A 7719-nucleotide genomic window follows, 5' to 3' on the forward strand; every position below is an offset into this window, starting at 1 on the left:
TGGGGTTTAATCTTTGTGGTAGTGGCATATTCAAACAAATATTGCTTATTATTCATTAAATGGTTTTATCTACTAATGTACGTAACAACGAACACAATATAGTTTTACGAACATTCACCACAACTAATTCCCAAAGCCATACGTAAATTAAACTTATGAATTTTTCAACCGAACCCCAAAACAAAAGAGACTTTCGATAATTACTTGAATTATTGAAGATTATCAAGGGTTTATCATAACCACTACAGACAGAATAAACTCAATGAAACTTCTCTGCGTTTTCCTTCTTCTCCGTAACAAATTCGTATTCTTCCCAAGTACATTTTGACACTTGTGTTATGTTATAAATTTAATTAAACACAAGAATGCTACATGAAAATAAAACGTGAGATCAGACAAACGCTACGTTATACTGTCACACATTCCTGTATCCAAAAGCCTAGGGGGGCCGCCTCCCCTCCTAAATTTTTGCTACCCCCTAAAATTTTCACGGTACGCTTGCAAATGAACTATAATATTGTGATCAACTATAATAAGGTTGGATCGGGTCCCCTCTAACTTCAACCGGACCCCTTCTATATTTTTGGGCTGGCTACGGACCTGCAGTCATTCTATATTATTATAACACTTCAGAATATTCGGAATTGTGATTTCGGGTTCCGGAATTCAGAATGTCCGAATTTTTTGCAATTCTGTAATTTCAGAATTTCGTGATTCCGAAATAAAGAGATTACGAAATTTCGTTCTGTAATTCCGAAATTCTGGAATTCTAACTTTTTCGAAATTCTGAAATTCTGACTAAAATTCCGACATTCTAGAATTCCCAGTTCTGGAAATTCCGAGATTTCGGCTTAAAGTTCCGATATTCCAAAGTGACTAGAAAATTAATTCCGATTCCAGACTGAAGATATTTATTCTGAAATTTGGAACATGCGTACTGAGAATTTCGGTACCCATGGGTCAGTATATTAATGAGAAAGAAAAAAAGAGAGAAGGAAAGATTTACCCTATATCAGTAATCGAATAACAGCATTGTGTACTCTGTCTCTTTCTCTGTGCCCACATTTATTGCTGATTATCCTGGGCACATTGACGTCGCGATATCTTTCTATTTCACGAATTCATGATTGTTGGCACATTCACACAGAACTCAGTTGTAAACTGTTATGTTAAGATGAAACAAGCAACAGCTTCAGTCAACCGTCATGCCATACATTCGTGCGCATTCACTTCCCAAGTTTAGTTAACAAAGATTGGGATTATCAAAACATTCAAAGAATACTTAACTGCATTGGTGTACGCGCAAGTCTGCCAAGTTGGATCAAGCTCCCAAGTTCATATTATTTTATGTGGTTGTATACACATTTCCAGTGGCGTAGGAAAGGGGGGCCCACAGGGGCCGGCCCCCCAAAGAGGTCCGACAATGTACTTTGGTACTTTGATGTTTGTAATTTTTTATATATTTTTGTTTGTAATTTTTCTATATGTACCTATAACAGCACTTGCCCCCCCCCCAAACAAACATCCTGGCTACGCTACTGTACATCTCAATATGTTAAATACTTATTTTTTCCTAATGTCTTGCTCAAAGGGTGAGTTAATGTAATGTAATCTTTGAGTTTTACGTCCCACGCTTATGCCGGTTAGGCTAAAGGAGGCGGACAAAGGGTGAGTTAAAACACTGTAACCCCTTTTCATAAACCGCTCCTTGGTTGTGATGTCAACTCCGTCCTTACGATGAGGGCGGCGTACAAGGTCATTAGTAGCTAGTCATCTAAGATGTATTGACTCAGGGAAAAGTCAAGATCATTAAACAGGGAAAAATTTGTGATTCATTTTCGTATATATTTGTGTTTAAATTCATTTTCGATAACGGAAACATACCACCACAAAGTTACAATGTTTTTGTGATATTCTGTAAAAATAATATTCCAAAACTTGCATTTTTACCAAAATGCAGTCATGGTTAAAAACATTCCTGGAAACATTCCTTATTAGTTTACGAAATAATACTTGAAGAGCTCAAGTTCAAAACAAGTTGTACCCCCTGTTCGGTGCAAATCTCGCTAAGTCCATTTTTCTAAAGTTAAATAATACTATGTAGGATTAATACTGAAGACCAATATTTCCTCTGTATTCTTGTTTCTACAACATACAAGTTATTGAATGAAAATATTAAGAAATATATAAATCGAACCGTAAATATATTAACCGAATTATGTTGATCACTTCTAAGAAAACTTATGTTGATCACTTCAGAATTATGTTGATCATTTCTGAAGATATAACTTATTTTACATTTGAGCTTTTCATACATAAATAATTTCCACACATCTCAGCTTAAAGGATTAGGTCGCATCAAATAACGTCTCTTTTATCATGAAGATAGTCTTTAGTGAAAATTAGCTTTCCATATAACTTCTTGGACATCTATAATATACTCGTACGTGGTAAATTTTGATTCCTTTGCCTACTTGTTCCTATGTTTTTTTTTTTCTTATTTCTCTTGAGTTCGTGTCTCACTTTCTTGTCATTATACTCACCCACTGTGTAATTAAATAAGTGGATTAGCATGGATTTGTGTCATGAAATTGCAGTCGAATCTCAGTCGATGGAACACGTTTCGGTCGTTATGTACTAGTATATTTCCATTAAAATTATTATAAAATTATCGTTAAGATAAAATTCGAATTTAATAAAAGTGTGTTGGAGGATGTGGATGGATGTGTACTCTTCATACGAATGAATGAAGTAAGCACTTTGAAAAGAAAAAGAAAATAATACTTACTTGCTGCAGAAAAAGTATTTTTCGTACATTTTCTTCGTATATTGCTCTAACAAGTGCTATACTATCTGAACGTTGCACAAAAATAAATAGTACGTACTTTTTTTTCGTGTTTTTTGAGAACCACTTGTCAGATCCTGGACGATTCGGAAAAAAATATTTGTTTTATCTTTCCTAATCCCATTCTCCTTCGTTCGAGCAAAAAGACAGCACAAGTAGCTCCATCAGCATTAATTAGTAGAGCTTGAAAGGACGACTCCTTTATGTCGTAAAATTCAGTTTCTCCCCGAAGAGCATTCATTCCCGAGTAAGTAAATGACAATTTTCGAAACGACAGAGAATCTCCTTGTGCTCCCTTAAGAGTCCGTCTCGCAGCCAATTAACATCATAACCTCTGGAGGAAGTAGCGATGGACTTCTCCCTCAATTACACAAGAACTACTTGAAAGAAGGAAGAGAGAAAAACTGAAGCGTTTGCTTAATTAAGTTACGGGTATAGAGAGGCTAACACGTAACACTTCCACGGCTTGAGAAATAATCTACTCCTGCATCGTTTAGTTCCCTTAAAGGCAAGTTGGAATGTTTATATTGCGAAAGGTGGATAGCAAAAAGAAGAAGTGTAAACACGAAAACTTGTAGTTTTATCCTTTTTGCTTTCAAGTGAGCAACTAAAATGTTAGTTCAGTTACATTTAAAATAAAAGAAGTAATTAACGTAAAGGTGTAACTTTTCACAGAATTTTACATACGTGGTGGATTCATATGTATTCATATGAAGATTCATATTAGCTTCATATAATTAACTCAGTGACCTTAAAGTCATTTCAGTGTCTGGTTGTTCACCACTATAAACACACACACACACACACACACACACACAAACTCTCGTAATATCCTAACACATCAAGCAAACCTTATTAGGTTGTTATTGCTTATCTCTTTTGAGTCTTAATTATATTAACGCCTATAATCATGATGGCATAGAGTTCTTGCAAGTAAAGAGTTAGTATACGCAACTTTGATTCTTTACGTGTGGAAGCTCACGTGGTTTGTATATAACGTTAAACTACGTAATTCCAAAGGCTCGATTCTAAAAAGGGATGCTAATTCCAAAGTAATCCAGCAATCAATTCTTTCTGATCTCAGTCATTCCAACTTATCTTGGAGGTCATACGCTATAATATTTAACATCATTTCATATCCGAAATTCAACTAAGCGATCTTATCAGGAGGAAATTGATTTCTAGGTACAATAAATGCAGATTATTCTTTAAAACTTTTAAAAATACTTATCAATTGCCTCTTCAGTTCCTCGTTCCAGTTTTTATTTGTAGTAGCAGAAGTGTTCAATAAATGCCATTTGAATTGGCCATTACATATCTCCACAGATTAATGCTAATAGTTTTGATACTTAGCCTATACTTTCGATTGCTTATTCCCTGGAAAGACATCTAGAGTACATATTTTTCAGTCATTTCTCCTCTCTCAATCAGTATGTGTACCTTGTATTTTCATCAAGCCATGATTTTACTATACAGGTTTATTTGATTTTGGTTTTCAAAATTCTCGTCATTAAAATGAAATTGAATCTTGAAACCTAACGAGCACTATTACGTCCTACGTTAAAAGAGACCTACTTTCAATTAATCGAGATATTACTATCGGCTACAAACCTCCCACATTGAATTACTGTGCCTCCAGATCTGAAAAATGTATATATTGGGTCGTCTAGAGAGAATTGACTCTTTTGTTCACAAGAGGGCGTTAGTGTTCCAAATTCCAAGATGTATCAGACACAGCAGGTCCAGTCTAACACCATTTGAGAGCTGACAATTGAAGGTTGAAGATGTGTAGAAAAGTATTGAAACTCTTTTAATCACACGCAGACTATTGAGCCGTGAACAGAAGTGAAATTTCCGCAAACCTGCGCAAAATGTACTTCTGTATAATTACTTCGTTATCTTCCGGAACTATCATAATTTTGCTTGTAATTTGAATCCACTCTCTTAAATTTACTTTTATACAATCTATTTCAATATTTTGTATTTCTTTATGGGCACTCTCCCAGAGCTGTGTTCTTCTTATTATTGTTGTCGTTTTTAGTTATTTTGTTTAATTAAGTTACACAAGAAACTAAACTTAACATAAAGCCATCGTGGCTGAGTCGTAGACAGAGCCCTGCAAACCCAGGCCCGAAGACGGCCCGGCCCGACCCGAATGGATCTGAATTCTGTGCCCGGCTCGACCCGGTCCAACCCGGCCCGGCCCGAATCTCGAGCCGGGCTCTAACCGGGACGGGCACATTTCGGGCCGAGCCGGGCCGAAACGGGCCGAGCCGGGCCGGCCCAACTCGGCCCGAACATTGTGAAAGACGGATCGGAAACTAATGTTGGCAGCCTGTGTTAATCGTAATGTGTTAGGCATGGGCGGCGATTAGGGGGGGCAAAGGGGAGCAGTTGCTTCAGCACTTTTTTGAAGTAACCAATTAATGTATATAGTTTCATTTAGAAATTAACGATTTTGTATGTGTTACTGATTAATAGGAAAAAATGCTGCCATATAATATTTGCTGTTGCGTGAATACGTATTGGTTGTTTTCCTGTGGAGTAAAGAAAGCTACAGTAATTGCGTTTTAATCGCCACAGAAAATAACCCCAAAAAATAACCTATTGGAGCACAATTTCAGCATACTTTCATTTCTTCTTACAAGGGCTCGATATGTTAGTGAGTCGCTTTGAAGCTAATCGAAAGAACATTATGCAAAAAAGTAGGGCCTATTTCACAAGTTATTCTTTAATTGCACAAAAGTTGACAGTTCCTAAAATGTCTTTTCTTCTTTCTAAAGTAAGGAATATCGATTAAAAAGAGCGTGATAAGAAACAACTTCTACCTTTTCCGTTGTTTTGTAGTGTAATATACGAGTGAAGTGTTGTGTTTAAGGATGTACGAGTGTATATACAATAAAATTTAGTAAATTGAACATAATTCTAGGTTTTAAGTTTATTTTGTATAACTGAAGTGTGGATTGATTCTAAGTATTGTTGTGTTTTGATGTGTTCCAAGAAAGTGAAAACTGCACCTAATGGCAACGAACATATTTCAAGAAGTTGCAAAAGCAAATATTTCTTTAAATATCGTAGCATATGCTTGTAGTATTTACTGTCTTTCATTTTATAAGAGTAATAACATAACATTTAATAGCATGTGTGGAATTAAATATTAAATTTTTCATTAATCCTCAGTTTCAATATAACTTTAGCAAAACAAGCACCATTATTCATTACTATGATTAATATTATCCTTTCTATTTATTTGTTTTGCAAATTTATTAAATAATCTGATCACACAATTTTCCAGACAGAATTTTAAAATGTTCATGAGCAAGGAATCAAATCTCTTCTTACACCTTCGTTGTTTAAGAGTACAAAGGGCTAGTATCTACTTGCTTTGTTCTTCTCAATTTACTTAATAAACTATTATATACGATATACAGTATTTTAACTAAAAATATAGTATCCTATTAGTTATACAACCTTTCGTCAAACAAAATGTTAGAAACAACCAGGAAAACTAACATTTATATACAAATATTCAGATCATGTCTTGCCCCCTCACTTTTAACGTCCAACCGCCACCACTGGTGTTTGGGAAATTAACTCTTTATTCAAGACTGTAAAGTACTGTACTTCTACTACTCTTATTACTACTACTACTGCTACTGCTATTATTATTATTATTATTATTATTATTATTATTATTATTATTATTATTATTATTATTATTATTACTTCTACTACTACAACTGCTACGAGCGTCAGAGTTGACATGTCTGGTGGTACATACTTTACAATCGAAGTACAGAAAAAATCGAAGAAATACTAATTATTATGGCCAGTCTGCGTAGTCTGGCCAGTAGAATGCATTCACATCTGGTGCTAGAGATCGTCGGATCGATCCCTCCTCGTGTTATGTGAGCTTTGTGGTGGACAAACATCGTGAGCGTGGGAGTTTTTGGATTAGCCCGTTTTCGTCCACTGTCTTCATTCCACCAATTCATTCATCATCATCCATACCTCTTGAGCCGTAATTGCCTAAAGAACATATGAGAAAGTCAAGTCCTTGACCTACTAATTAGAATTTGTTCCGCTACCATTAGACCACGGAGACCGAAACCATGAACTGGCGTGTTCATAAGATTAGCGCAATTTGTAGTAATGTTCAATTAGCACGGCAGATTCCAAATCATATTACAAGTTCCTGTATTCTTTATAATTCGATGCTACAATAATAATAACAAAAAACAATGATCAAATAAATCACCCAGACCCCAGGATCGATGAAGTGTTCCTAGAACGGTGCGTAACAAGTAAATAACAGAGCTATATGACGGAATGCGAGGCAGTAAATCAAAACAAAATCCACACATATCGTTGTTGATCAAAAAATACCTCAAAAGTCCCCTGAATGAAAAATGTATAGATATCAGCTATCAAAAATGCCTCTTAACATCACATATAATAGAAGGGATAGTTGATATTAAGAAAATGAAAATATAAGGTTTCCTAAGAAACCAATAGTGCAAAATGAACATCGCTTTACTGTATGTCCTTGTACGCATCGAATAGCACGGAAACACAGTCAACAGTTTCAGGCTTTAGAGCATTTCTCCGTTCCTGACAAGTAAACCTTACGTTTGGGTGAATCGAGTTGCTGACTGAGACACATATGAGAAAGTAGTACTAAATGTGGTTAGTATTTCACTGAAGTTGTAGGTGCGAAGCTCCAGGGGTTTAGGAGATACAGCTACCAGAACATCACATGGAAGTACAGAATAGTCTTCATACAGTTGGAGGTAAAAGCTCTGTAAGACCTCTTGTAACGACAAAAGGTGAATAACAAATATATGGGTATATATTAGGACTAGGGGGAAGTCACA

This window comes from Thermobia domestica, chromosome 2, assembly GCF_964235325.1.
Source record: "Thermobia domestica chromosome 2, izTheDome1.hap1.1, whole genome shotgun sequence".
NCBI classification, from domain to species: domain Eukaryota; kingdom Metazoa; phylum Arthropoda; class Insecta; order Zygentoma; family Lepismatidae; genus Thermobia; species Thermobia domestica.